This window comes from Diospyros lotus, chromosome 2 (assembly GCF_014633365.1).
Source record: "Diospyros lotus cultivar Yz01 chromosome 2, ASM1463336v1, whole genome shotgun sequence".
Taxonomy (NCBI): Eukaryota; Viridiplantae; Streptophyta; class Magnoliopsida; order Ericales; family Ebenaceae; genus Diospyros; species Diospyros lotus.
Genome location: NC_068339.1, coordinates 22,168,805 through 22,185,019, shown reverse-complemented (window position 1 = coordinate 22,185,019; position 16,215 = coordinate 22,168,805).

Genomic DNA, 16,215 nt, shown 5'->3' with positions numbered 1-16,215 from the left:
GTCATTTTAAAATTCTGAATGTGTCTTGAGTAATTTTAGAAAGTTTAAAGATTCATTTTAAACAAATTTTAATGTTTAAAAGATGACTAAGTCAAAGAATTAAATTTTGAGAGGTGTGGAATCAATTTATCTTAAAACTTTTATCTTTACACCTTAATTATAAACTTTTTATACTTATTTTAATTTAACTAAAATTAATAAAAAAAAAGACTATTTACACCATATGAAGACTTCATTTCATGTGATTTTTTCCAGAAGAAGACCAATTGATTATTGGATAATTTTCTCAATTGGACTCTAGTTTCCTAACATTGTTAAAAAGGGTAACTTATTTATGAAAAAAAAAGAAGAGAAAAGGATAAATTTTCTTTTAGAAAAAAGAAAAGACCATAATTTTTAATTTTTACATGTTACAAATTATTATTTTTTATAATTTTGTTAAAAACATAATAGTTATTTAATATAAAAAATAGTTCAAATATAATACAAACAAACATAAACAATAAACATAAGTTTCATAATGCATTCAAACAAATATAAACATTTTCACTAAAGAGTACAGACTCCAACTCTGGTTCATATCTAGGGAAGAGATTAGCAAACTAGAGAACACCCACATCTTCCATATTCCTAAATTCATCTCCACCTACATCCCACCCACATCTTTGTCTTCTCATTATAATATTAGGAGATACTTCTTGATAAAAGATGAAGATTATTATGAATAAAGATCAAATTCTTTACATGTTTTGAAGTTAATTTATTCTTTCTAAATGAATGAACAAATGAATAAATACTTTAATTTCTTTCTCAACAAGATGAAAAAGTAGGTTGTCCAAGCAATTTAAAAGTTAACTTTTGAAACAAAGGAGCACATGAACCATGGTATGCCCACCACTTCCTAGTTTCTGTGTCATACATGCTTTGGATAGAATCAAAATCTCCAAATCACTTATTTTTGAGAGAAAAATCAGCAAACTCATCCTAATTAGCAATAGTACGCTCATCTTCATTAGGAAAAAATCTCCTAAAACACTCCATTCTTTATCTAGAGATCTCTCCATCTATGTGTGGAGGCATTCTACATTCTTTCTCTTGAAGTCATTTATCACTATAATACATTCAAAAGACAAAATAAACAAATTTTTAAAAATAAAAAATAAGTAATACATGGAGTGAATTAGTAAGAAATGGATATTGAATTTGAAAATTATCTCGGGTTCAATGAATGAGTTAGGCAATGTAATGGAGTGCTATGTTTTGTCCAACGAGCAAGAAGAATATGATGAATGACATGATAAAATGATAAAAAAAATCACTTTGTAGCTTTCCTTTATGATCATAAATAACCATCTTTATCCTACAAATCATAGAATCCCGCATCTCATAAACCAAACAAAGGTATGACTTGTCTGTATTACAAACTCTAATCATGTCATAAATAGGTGCTGTGAAAGTGAGAGAATGTAATGAATTTTTTCCCACCAATCCTCATTCACAACCAATTCGCAAACAAATCAAGTTTTTCCTTGGTTATCATCTCGATATTGTGCCCATCTATCACTCATAACCATTGCTTCAAGTGCACATTTAAGAAATTTAAATCTTTTAAGCATAACAACAATAGAAGCAAATCGAGTGTCAACAACTGCAAGCAATTTCAAAGAACTAAACTGATTAAACATTGCTAATCTCATTGAATGATTCATTATAAAAAAATTTATAACCAAAGCATCTCCATGCACTTCAATGATCCAATAACACTCATCATATGTTTATTGATTACTTTCTAAATTCCTATTTGCACATATATTCTTCAAAGCAAGATCGAGTGTATGAATAACACAAAGAGCCCAATAAATATGAGGAAACACACCTTCAATGATTTCCCCAGCTCCCTTGCAATTAGCAGCACTATCAGTAATGATCTGTACAACTTTTTGAACACCAACTTCATCTATTACATCTTTCATCAAATTATCAATAAATTATTTATCTTTTACTTCACTTGAACAATTCACAGATTTAATAAACATTGAACCATTTTCAGAAACAATAATAAAATTGATCAAGGGCCTTCTTTGTAGATCACTCCAACTATCAGTAGCAATGCTAATACCTTTTTTTCGACTAAGTGCTTTTAAAATGGATTCCAATAGTTTTTTAACAATTGACTTTTCTTGCTGAAGTAATGTGATCCTCAACTTATTATAACCATCCATTAGATGCATAGCAACAAATGAATAAGAACTCAAATAATATGGGTTTCTAGCAAGATTAAAAAGCAAACTCCCAATATAGAACATTCTATCAATCTCAACATCTAATTGTGCTCTACTTTGCATGTCAAAAATTCTAGCAATAGATGAATCAATAACTTTTCTCTTCTTTAATTGTTTTAAAACTCTTGGTTCATGTACAGACAAAGAAGGTTCCAAATAAACACTATTAGTCAGTAATGGAACTTGCTTAGGTTGTAAATTTGACAATCTTTTTGCAACTTTTCCTTCAACTTTTTTCATCTCAAATAGAATTTTAGGCCTCACCTTTTTACAAGAAGCAATTTCTTTCCCATTGAGATTTAATAGATGAGGCTTAACTCTTGTCTTGTGTATGTCCCAAATTTTTTGTAAACCACAAAAGTTATAAGTTTATTTCCAACTACCCCCTTATTCTCCCATTTTCTCAAATTTAGTCACATATTTCTATAATAGATTATCTTCTTCATCCTTATTTTTTGATTCAATACTGTTGCTAGATCCTGAACTTAAATTGAATGAGCCATATAACCTATGAGATTCAAAAAACAACAGATGATATGGAATTAATAAGTGTCATATCATTTATTCATCATTTACTAACTCATAAGTTGACACCATTAAGTCAAAGTTTTCTATGAGCTACAAAATTAATTTTATAATCTTCTTAGTTCACTACAATTTACAAATATTTGAGTTCTGGTAACGAGGTTAGATAATTCTATCATACTGCAAATGTCACATTTAATCCGATATACAAAATTTACAAAATACCATTTTATCAATGAACATGAAAGACTACCCAGGAGAAAAGAAAATTTAAAGATGTGGTTAAATAGAATTGGTCATTGGTACGTAAATATATATAAAAATATAAAATATTGGTATATGTAAATATAACTTTATGCACTCCATCAGTTGCCATTGCTCAAATAAATAAAGTAACACACGCATAAATAAAGTAACACACATTAACACACACACACAGAGAAAATTATCTCTAAAATAAATATAAGTTCATGTTGATATTGTACTCTTGTGTCTGGTTTTGATGATGAAAAATAAAATCAATTTATTTCTCTAAGTCATTTGTCAAGAATATGATTTGTTGGAGATTATGATTTGTCAAGTCTACGAAAATCAAAATGATCTATAATTTTCTATAGATGAAGATTTTCTCAAACAAGCTTTAAGATCTAAAAGAATCTCCTACATGATTTCACCAATTTGTTTTTGAACAATTGGATAGTGGATGTTCTTACCTTTAGGGGGCGTTTGGTACGGGAGAAGTTTTTAAATTCCTAGGATTCATGATTCTTGGGAATGTTCTTGGAAATCTTTGATTCCCAAGATTTATGCAATTCTATGTTTGGATAGATTTAAACATTCTCAGGAATGTTGAGTATTCTTTTCTGAGAATCTTACATTCCTATGTTTGGTTTAAATGTAACATTCTTGGGAATTCAAGTTCTTTTTCCAAAATTACCCTTATTTAATTTTTTTTCAAATAATAAATTTCTTCTACTATATAAAATATTGGGACCCACAATATTTTTAGAAAATAAAAAAAATATTATTTTTTTACATATTATGTATATATATGCATGTGTATATATATATAATATATATACATAATATATATGTTTGTATGAATATCTACTTGAATATATATAATATTTTATAATAAATAATATAAATATATTATAATATATTTTTATATTTAATATATAATATATTTAATATAAATATATTACATATATATAATATATATAATATGTTTGTATGAGGTTATAAAAGGGTAAGGGGTGTTTTAGTCTTTTTATATGTTAAAAACATTCCCAAGTTCATGGGAAACTTGGATTCCCAACCCCCCCCCATGGAAATCTTTTTGTGGGAAAGTTGCTTAAAAATCATTCTCGGGAATCCTATTTCCCAGGATTCTTTTTATAAAAAAGTTGTACCAAACATGGGAATACAGATTTCCAACTTAACATTCCCAAGAATGTTAAAATTTCTCCTGTACCAAACACCCCCTTAATATAATTTTTCTAAGTTTGGAAGACTATTGCATTATAAGGAGACATATAAGAAATTGTTTTCATTTTGAAAAACTATCTCCCGATATTTTGATAGATAGTATTCATCATTATTAAAATAATTTTTAATGAATTTTTTAATAAATAGAAAGTATGTATTTTGAGAGTAGAAAATTTGCTAAATTTCGAGTTTGTACTAAAATCAAAATTATATTTTCTTATGGTTATGGATTTTGATTTTTTAGATATTTTTATTGAATCCAAATAGGGAGTACTTTCTTGTTGTAATGTTTTGTATCACATCAAGCTTCATCTGTCGACTACATGCTTTCTCTTTGTCAACTAACAGAATAGATATATTGACTTGGTCGACTAACTATAAGCATTGGTCGACCAACAACATGTTTGTTTCTGACTTGGTCGACTACGTTATAAGTTTGGTCGACTAACAGTGTGTTTGTTATGTCTTGGTCGACTAACTCTTTAAGTCGATCGACAGAAGGTCAACCCTGGTCGACTAAGTGCCCTGTTGCTTTTATTACTTGGTCGACTAACCTATTTTATCTATCGACCAAGTTTGTTATTTTACTTGATTCTGTCGACTAACTCTTTTCACAAAAAACTTCAAACGGTTAGTTTTTAAAATCCCAACTGTCACAAATGACTAGTTTTCTCTTAAATCTTATGGGATGCCTATATATTCAACTCAAGGATGATTAAGAAGAGGCTAATGGATGGGAACGAGTTGATTTAAAGATTGCAAATCTTTTTATTCGAGTTTACAGTGTTTGTGCATTCATTGTTATATTTTTCTCTCCAAGGCTTCGTTCTATTATTGTTAATATATTCTTAAGCATTGTTTTCATTGTGAGAGAACTTGTAACTAAGAGTGTTGACTCTTAGCTTTTCTCTTTCATTTGTATCGTTTTTAGTTTCCTAGTTTGTTGTGCTAGAGGACTTACTCTTTGAAGCAAAGGGTTATAATTCCTAGCTAGGTGCTAGAGAGCTTGCTTGTATAAGTAAGAGATATGTAATTTCTTAGTCTTAGACTAGAGGACCTACTTGGTTAAGTAAGAGGTTTTAGTGGATTGTTTGCAAAATTCTTAGTGAGGAGTTAAGGTAGTGGATTAGGCTTGGGTTAAGGCAAACTATTATAAATTATTGTGTTTTCTTGTGCTCATGTTCTTTGATCTATTTATCTTTCCAAGCATTTCATTATTCCTCATTTGGTTCACATACTTATATTTGTTCATTTGTCATCTTATATGCTTTACGTTTAAATCACTAAAAACCTCAATTTGTATCAAAAAGTTCTTCAAGTTCAATTAAGTTTTTAAAACAACCAATTCTCCTCCCTCTTTGTGTGTGCCGTAGCACTTCCCAGTCTAACACATATAATCCATCATTTGCCATTCCGATGACTTGCCAATGCCCAAATAAATAACTGTAGAATCATAAGATGGGTGGAGAATTTAATATTAATTAATGCATGAACAGAGAAAGTGGGGGTTAATTACAGAAGGATCTGAAGGAACGACCCTTGTTCGGCAGTGAGAGAGAGCTGGAATTGTCGAACTGGAAACTGGAAGTGAGTGGTGTCGATGATCGTCTGGGAACAAACCGAAATCAGAAGCAACAAGGGCAATAAGGAATTACCGGTGACAGAACTAGAAGCGAGGGAATAACGAGGATTTCTTCAGAACACAGGGAATGTCGGCAAGGGAGAAGAAAAAAAATTGCTGAAAGAAGAAGGAGAAGGAGGATAAGAAGAAACCACACTAAAATCAAGGAAAAGGGAATAAGAAAAAGAACCAAGAAAGAAGGGACTTCGGGATCCGTGCGTGGGCTGGCCCTAAGTGCTGTGTTGGTCCCTTAGGTATGGCTACTCAAGAGGGGGTGAATTGAGTGATTAAAATTTTTCTTAATTTTAATAAATATTTTGGATTAATTATTTTATTAAAAAATATATATTTGATAAATATAATAAATTATATTTGAGATTAATAATAAATGTAAGTGACAAGATATAATAAAAATAAATACAATTAGGCACAAAATAATTTATAGTGGTTTGGCGTTTTCACATACGCCTAGTCCACTCTCCCAAGATCTAACAACTCTTGGGGTTCCACTAAATGAAATTCACCAAGGTTTCTACACTAGCTCACCTTGGAAACTAGATACACACCTAGATTATAATGGGTTCAAGGCAACCACTACACTAAGGTTTTTTCCCTAGTTTATCTTGGAAACTAAATTCACCTAGATTTTAACGGATCTAGGAAACCTATACAATCCTCAATAATAATTTAAATGTTTACAAATAATTTATCTATACTTGGATACAAATAAACAATTAAGAACAAATTATACAAGATAATAATATTTAAATAAATAAATAAATTTGTAATCTCAAATGGAGAAGTTCGGATTTTTCGTAGAAGATTTGAAGAACTTTTCTCTTCTTGCCTTGTGGCTCTCCGGTGGATGAACAATGAATCTTTGAGAGTCTTCAAATGTTTGAAAATTAGCTTGAGAGCTTTTGGGAGTTTTGGATGTGGAATATGTGCAATGGATATTCATAAAATGAGTTTGATGGGGCATTTATAAACATTTTAGCCACTAAAGAAATGATTAATATGAAATTTGAAATTCAAAAAATGTTTAAACTTTATTAAATAATAAGAAAACATGTCTCACATTTAATTTAAAATAAATTTACTTTTTGCATAAGAAATCAAGATTTGAAAATTCAAATATAAGCTTTTGAAATATAAATGATTAAAACAAGAAAACATATCTAAAAGCAATCTCCTTTAATTCAAAATAAATTTACTTTTTGCATGAGTAAGAGAAAACATATCTGAAACTAATTCTATTTAATTCAAAATAAATTTACTTTTTATATGAGAAAAAAAAACATGTCTAAAAGTAATTCTGGTTTAATTCAAAATAAATATACTTTTTGCATAATTAATAAAAGTATTTATTAATAAATAAAAATTCAAACACAAACTTTTGAAACATAAATGATCAAAAGAAGAAAACATATTTAAAGACAATTCATATTTAATTCAAAATAAATCTACTCTTTATGCCCACTTTTAATTCGAAATAAATTTATTTTTTATATGAGAAATAAATACATTTATATCATAAAAATATTTTTGTTAATCATGAAAACTTAATTAATATGAGCAAGTTGGCTCAACATTCTCCCACTTTTTGATGATGACAAAAAACATGATTTATGATGCGATTAATGTGATAAAATATTTTTGAACTCCCCCTTAATTTTATACTATGAGCTCCTCCTTTCAAAAATTCTAATAGCATAAAAATAATTTGGATATAGTTTAATAGATCAAATAATTTTTAAAAATTTTAAAGACCAAACTTGATTGCCAAATCTGATTATCTTGATTGCACCTACTTGACGTCCTATCTCTTAGATATACTATTTCCTCACATACACGAAAAAATATCATAATACATTTTTCTCCCCCATACAAAAATAATATACAATTCACACTTTCATACATACAATCTCTTATCTCTTAACATCTTATTCTTCTCCCCCTTTTTGTCATAATCAAAAAGAGATTGTTAATGAAGAAAATAAAGATATATAAACAATATAGCTCATGAGAGAAATATATCGAGCATAATCCACAATATCGAGCATAATTCAGGATTACACAACTTCAAAAAAAGTAATCATAGTATAGTCAAGGGATATAGTAGCATTACAAAATTTATAAAAGTAGTAATCTAAGGCACCTACGTTGATATTTTTGGATTTCGCCGATGCTTAATGCTGATAATGGTTGCCGAACACGACGGATCCAAGTTCATCTATATCTCCTGGGAATGGCCATTGGCTGCTGCTAGTTTTGATTGGGTAAGGTTGCAAACTAGCCTCTTAGAAATAAGGAAATGATACATTTTCTTCTTGGATGATTGGGTTTTCAAAATTCCAAATAGGGTTTGAATCATCCGTGAGGGAAGAGGCATGGTCATAATATGGGTTTAAATTAGTTTCTGGGTGAAACCAATTTTGAACATAGAGAAGGTTGGCATAAGAGTTTGCAAATAGTAATTCCTCCAATAAAGCTAAATGAAATTAAAGATTGACAATTTGCTGTTGGAGGGAAAAAATGTAAGAGACACAACCGTAGATAGGATCTTGAAACCTAACTTGAGCTTTATACAATAGTGTAGCAACAGCCCCATGACGGTCACTAACCGGAAGCTGAGCTAGGAGTTTTGAGGCATTACTAGCACCAAAAACCTTATGGATATTTGCAAAATCAGTAGGTCCTTCTTCATAGCAGAAGTAAAGGGCAAAGACACATGATTGGGTACACTTTCTTTTTAATACTTTGTAGGCACCGCACAGAGAACCGAGTCCTGACATGATCTTTTAGTTTTTTTTTGAATTTATTATTATTATTATTATTATTATTATTATTATTATTATTATTATTATTATTATTATTATTATTATTATTATTATTGTTGTTGTTGTTGTTGTTGTTGTTGTTGTTGTTGTTGTTGTTTTTGTTTTTGTTGTTGTTGTTGTTGTTATTATTAATTTTTAAAAATAGTGACTTGAGGGTTTCGATTAGCAAAGACGAGAGGGCGAGGACGAGGGCGGGAGGGCGAGGGTGAGAGCAAGAGGGAGGTAGAGAGCGACAGAGTAGCGATAGGCAAGAGTGATCTGTAAGAGTGAGGGAGAAACTAGGATGACAAAGTGAGAGAGATAGGGGAAGGAGTGAATCAACGAAAGGTAGGGGAATTGGGGGTTGGGGATAATGAAGCTCACCGTGAAACCCTAACAAGAACAAATAAATACAAACACAAAAACGAAAAAAATGAACAATGAAGAACCGTGGATCCAAGATACATGAAGGAAAACTAAAAAAATGAAAAAAAAAATGAACAAATACTCACCATGGATCCTATTGGCTGTGCGATGGAGAGCCGACGGCGTATGAGAAAGATACCAAAAATGAACGATGGAAAAGATATTGGTGGCGAGGGCAATGAGAGAGAAAGAGAGAGAGAGAGATATATATATGGGTTTCAGGAGATAACAGAAGGTGTTCAGGTGAGAGAGATAAAAGAGAGGGGGTTCAACTTTATCTGGGTCGGCCCCTTTTTTATTTTTTATTTTATTTATTATTATTATTTTTTTTTTATATATTTTTTTTGGAAAAATATTTCATTTCAATATTCTCAGTTACCTAAAGGGATTTATTATCCCTAATTCCCTTCTATTCTTAAAAATTCATTGTGTTCCAAATATAGAAAAATCTTTTAGTTTTGGAACTAATTTTCAATCTTCATTTTTCTTGTACAACATTGATCCAAAATTCTTCTTCTAAGACTTGATCCATGCAAATTGGCTTAATCATTAGATATAAAGGCCACATTGTAAAACATATAATCCTTATACCTTGAATTGGTTCTCTAATTATTTTGATCCATAGGATGATTACAAATTTGTATTCTTAGAAAGCTCATCTAAATCTCCTTAAATGGATCTATTGTTACCTTATCTTTATCTTCATTATTTTTCTTTGGCTCAAAGGATTTATTAAATTTAATATAAATAGATTCTTCCAAAGAGTTTCTCCTAAGATTATACATTTTATAAGCTTTACTAGTATTTGAATATCCAAGGAAGATTCATTGGTCACTTTTAGCCTCCAAATTTTCTATATTGTCCTTTGTATTCTAAATAAAATATTTACATCAAAATGCTCTAAAATAGGATACAATAGGCTTCTAATGTATCTCAAATAGTGTCTTCTTTATGCATTTCCTTAAAATAAATCTATTTAAAGTGTAACAAACGATATTAACCGATTCAGCTCAAAAATAAGTAGGCAATCTATTCTTCAAAAACATAATTCTAATCATTTCTTGAAGAGACAATTTTATCATTTAGCTCTTTTTGAACTCTTTTAGCTTTCTTCATAAAATTTTGAAAAACTTCATCCTTTGAATTCAAAAGCATAACCCAAGCATTATAAAAAAATTCTTTACTAATTTTCATTTTAAGAAGCCTGACAACTAGATCAAATTTTTCTTGATTAGGTTTGGATTTGTAATATCCTGAAATTTGGGAATTAAATAAATGATTATTAATTTGTTCAGAGCAATTAATAATTGTTAAATATTTTTGGGTTTAGGAGAAATATTAATTATTAATTATTGTGTTTGTGGAGATTATTGAATATTTGTGGGTTAAAAAGAAATATTAATTTAGATGGGTATTTTGGAGATTTAAGAAAAATGTTTATTTATATAATTTTTAGGAAATAGGAAATTTAGGCATTTAATTAATTTTTTTGGGAGTATTTATGAAAATGGTAAATAAATTAATTTGGTGGAATTTCTAGAAAATTCGGGGTATAAGTGAAATAGGAGGAAATGAGAGTTTAAGGTGTAAATGAGATTTTCAGAAGTTTAAGGGTGCTGGTGCAAAAGTTGGAAAGTGACTGAAGGTCACTTTAAATTTAATTAAAGCCGCTATATGGTTAAAGGAGTTGGCTAGCGCGGGCGATCGCGAGTGCGCGTGTGCTGGGTGAGGTCGCGGGTTCAAGCCCCCGCGGGTGTGAGCGCGCGCTGGAGGATTTTGGCTGATTTTTCAGTCAAAACCCTTACCCAAAACGGCGTTGTTTTGGGCAAGGCGGTGGCAGACATGCGCGGCTGCTGGGCGCGCCACGTGGCACGTTGTGGGCCACCCATTCGCCTTGCTGCTCAAGCCAGGCCATTTTGTTTCATATAAATGGCCAATTTTGGCCATTTTGCTGCCAAAACAGATAGGAAAATAAGGAGAGAAATGGAGAAATTGAGGAAGAAGAGCAGTAGGCGCTCGGTGGCTAAAATTGGAGGGAAAAGTGATGAAAATTAAGGGATTTTGTGGATTAATAATACGGTGTTTAAAATATTCAGGTAAGTGGGAAAAATTAATATAAGTGTTATATGTTTAAATTATGGATTTTATACGGTTAAACTATAAATTTTATGCGATTAGATTTAATTAAATTGTGCCATCATTTTATTACTTCCTATAGAAAGTTTTAATTCGCATCGGGAGCACAAGAGAGACTGAAAGCAGCTGATTTCAGGCAAGCTCCTAACCCTCTCCTCGCGTTATTTATTTCCCGTGAAAGTCCTCGAGATTTCTTGTACTCTAAACCCTCCATCACCTTGATTCGGTGCCACGCATTAATAATAATACTCCGCATGACAACCACCCTATGACTTATGTTTTATTAAATGGGATTATTGTTAATGGAATGAGTTAAGAAAATGATGATTTGGTGTCATTCTTTTTGTCCGTTACGGAGCTTCGTACCGCTCCGCTTCCCTTGGGAATGATGCCGTACCCGTTGGGTTAGGTTCTTAGAAAAGTTGTTTATGGTTTAATGGGGTTTTATTAATAATTTATTATGTATTTGGGATGGGTTTATGTGAATGAAAAGTAATGAGAATGGTATCACGATGTTATGCAGTTATGTACATGAAGAGTTATGAGTTATGGAGAAATGTTATATAAAGTTAAGCTGGGAAGATATAGAGTTAATAGTGTCAGTAAGTGTGTCTAAGGGTATGGGTACAAAGCCACTGACTGTCGACCGTGGGTCGTGGCAGTTGATGGCTGGATGTATGGGCGCCAGTCATCGGTTGTTACGATAAGCGTTAGATGGCCAGAAGAGCTGTACTCCAGATTCCTGCCTTGGTTTGAGCATTTCATGATGTGTGTGCTACAAGGGGCTGGGTTGCATTCACGTGGGGACATGCTTTGTGTGTGATGGGATGTGTGAGCATTTACATGATCCGTTGGTCTAAGAGCCAATTTGGGTATCCTAGGTGAGCATATGCATTTAGAGCATGCTGCATGTGTGTACTCCTATGTGAGGCGTAGTAGGGCTTGATGCTTGGTTTATGGGGGCCTTGTCATCACGTTTATGCTACAAAGGCCATTGCATTTCCTATGTATTGCATTGTATGGTTTTATTGTTACTGTTATTCTTGACGGGAGTACCGTGCCAGGTGTCGGGAGTACCGACTCATGTGAGGATGTAACGAGTATCAGGAAAAGACAAATGTTGGATGTCAGGAAAAGCCGACCATGTCAGGAAAAGGCTGGTATAAGAAAATGATGATATGGTAGCCTATGTTAGGCTACAACAGGTTTGTATGCGGGACCGGGGTGCCAATGTGTGACTTATGTGGGCCCCTGGTTCCTTATGTGCAGTTAACTTTATGTTATGCATGTAGAAGTAAGGTACGTATGGATCATGACATGGCGTGATTGCATTGGCATGAATTGGATGGGGTGTCATGGGAAGAGTCCTATCCTAAGCCCTCAGCCTTTCTTTCTAGAGCTTGCTGGGTCTCGCGACTCATGTTGTTTTCCATCATTCCAGGTAAGAGAAACACCTGTGATAGCAGGTACGTTCAGCGGGGTTTGGGTCCAGGCCGTCAAGTAATGGTAGCAAGTGCAGAGGTCTCCCAAAACTAGATCCTGGGTGTCATCGTGTCTTTGATAAGGTTAATGTTTACCTTTTCGGAGTTTGTCGTATGTTATGTAAGCCCAGGTGGGCCCAAGTGATGAATGGTTTTGTAAAGATCATGATGAGATGTTATAATAAAGAAAAATTATGATTTCTAAAAGGATTATGTGTGTGTTATAGGTGCGTCATTGTTCGATATCATTTTAGTAATGACCCTCTCATGGATCCTCTATGCACGTGGAGGCTCCAGGAGGCGGGCCATTACAGTTTGGTATTAGAGCAGGTTAAGTTTAAGGGAGGTGACTCTGCACACATAGGACGATCGGGTAAAGTTAGGTGCGTGTCATGGGACGTATGGCTAGAATGGTATTCGAGGTAGGTTTAGTTAGAATTTTTAATTCTAAGTATGGTCGTTGTGCAGGGAAATGAGTGGTAAAGAAAGAAAGTTGTCGGCTCAAGAGGTGGAGCAGGGCCCACCGGCATTCGAAACTTCAAGAGTTTAGAGAATAATTGGCAGCAAGAGATGGCAGAGATGCGAGGGGCTTTGGCAAGAGTAATTCGGACGCTAGAGACCCTCACTGCTAATCAAGTGAGACAACAATCAGAACAATAGGGAATAAGGGGAAACGTCACAACATATGCTGAAGAACTAGTGATTCGAGTAGGGGTAAGAGATGACTGCAGGAATGAACGAGGATCAAAAGCAGGCAACGGAAGTGTTATAAAAAATAAAAACGATCCTCGTATTGGTTACCGTTGTGGAATGGAGCGATGGGAGCTTCTTCGCGTGGAGGAGACGACGGCTGTCCTGCTAGCCTTCGGCTCCGTGGCATCAGAACTCAAACGCCCCCTTTCGATCTTCCGGAGTTGACTCGAACTCGTGCCTCTCTTCGGTGAGAAGAATGAAAAACGACTTAGATGAAAAAACAACAAAGAGAGATAATATAGGGAGAACCCTATGGTTAAAAACCCAAGTGGGCCAAACCCTAATGGCCAAGATCTTTTAATTAATTTTCTAATGGGTATAGCCCAATTAATTAATTAAGACCCTAATGAACCATTATTTAATTTTAGCCCAATGGACCATTCTAAATAAATAATTCTCTCTTAATGTAATTCATCCAACAAGCCAAATGTATTAAAAAATACATGAGTTACATCGAGCTACCCCCTGGCCAAAAGACAAATTATTCACGGCTGCTAAAATGACCAAAATATCCTGCTACCTAGTAGCTATATTTTGTCATTCTAAGTGTTCCAACTATCACCATATGGAAACACTGACCCCCGAATAATTTTGCAATGCCATGTCTTTGACCTACTAGTGTAATGACGAAAATACTCCTCTGCGTAACACCCATCATTAAGAAAGGAATAATGTACTAACACCTTTCTAAATGACTTCTACCATCCTAGATCACTAGTCCAATAATCCGTGACTACTCGAATGTACTTGCTTATCATTGGGAGCTACCCAGAAGCACACACTCATAAGTCACGTTCCCAGGGCCCTGGATTATTCGATAATTCTTGGACAATCACAAGGGGGTGAATCACAGAAACTATCTTGTATTAGTCTGTCTTAGCTAATTAGAACCATACTCCCAACTCAAAAGGATATTGATCTTTGATGGACCTCACCTGCAATGAATCTAAGAATATAGCTCTAGGTTCACTAGACCACCAACTAATACTCAAGTATTAGAGTACTCGTCCACGTAGTAGCAGTGATAGACTAGCTCCATGATAATTAGTACTTTGTCATTAGCTTCTATCACAGTCCACTCTACGCATTCCAAATGCGCTTGTACAATTAGAGTAAACGGACTGTTTACTGGCTAAGGCAAGCCATCCTCCATTAGGATCTATTGCACAATGATCTTATCATGATAGAATGCCCAGTTCTATCAAAAGATCAAGAGTTATATTTTCTTGCTTAATTAAGTACCCATGATTCATGCCTAACTGTGAAGAACGACCCATCACATGAATCACTTACTTAATAGCATGGACACCTTTCCAACAATTTAAATGCAAATAATATATGTGCCATAAACTGAAAAAAGAAACATCATTACCATAAATTAAACAAAACGTGTCTTTAGGGCATACATTTCCAACAATGACCAGGGTTGCATTGGAAAGAAGAGGATGAGAACTGGTCAAGATAATGCAGGCACCTAGGAGTGTGTTTATCTGTGGTAAAAGGCATAAAGACCCTTGTCGTGGAGTACAGGGTTTGTTACCGTTGTGGTCAGATGGGCATCAGCGGTGAGACTATCCTCAGCGTCGAGGGTGATAAATTCGGCAAAGGATGCGAGAATAAATATGTTTCCGATGTGGACAAAAGGGGCATCGGGCAAGAAGCTGCCCACAGGCTAGGGTCGGCAGGCAAGAACTGGAGTTTGGTCAAGGACCCCCGACACTCGAATCGCATGAAGGAGCCGCCTGGCAAATAACGACCCCACCAGCACCGCAACAAGTTGTTTGGGAGAGGCCTCGTGCTCAAGAAAAATGCTTGTCCTTGTCACCCGATGTTGAGAAGGGAAAAGAAAAGGAAACCCTGTGAGAATAAGGATAATGATATATGATATGTATAGGCTTCCTTGCTTTTGATAATTTTGATGAAGCCCGTTGCATGTATGTAAAAGTGTGTCGGGCATAGATGTGTAAAGTAGATGCTTATAAATGAAATGGAAGTCTATTTTTGTGGTTGATTTGGTAGTTGACTTTGATAAAAATAATAGGGAATAAAACCAATATAGGCGAGACCTAGGGATGATCCTGTGGTACGATACACCTGGTGGGATACTGAAAAATGAGGATATGGAATGTCTCCATGGTGATTGTTGATAATCTCTTGAGAGTTACGAGCGTGTCTTTAGGAGTTGACTGATTGCGAATTTCGAGGACGAAATTCTATTAAGGAGGGGAGAACTGTAATATCTCGAAATTGGGAATTAAATAAATGATTATTAATTTGGTCGGAGCAATTAATAATTGTTAAATATTTGTGGGTTTAGGAGAAATATTAATTATTAATTATTGTGTTGTGGGAGATTATTGAATATTTGTAGGTAAAAAGAAATATTAATTTATATGGGTATTTTGGAGATTAAGAAAAATGTTTATTTATGTAATTTTTAGGAAATAGAAAAAATTAGGCATTTAATTAAATTATTTGAGAGTATTTATGAAAATGGTAAATAAATTAATTTGGTGGAATTTCTAGAAAATTCGGGTATAAGTGAAATAGAGGAAATGAGAGTTTGAGGTGTAAATGAGATTTTCGAAAGTTTAAGGGTGCTGGTGCAAAAGTTGGAAAGTGACTGAAAGTCACTTTAAATTTAATTAAAGACACTATATGGTTAAAGGAGTTGGCTAGTGCAG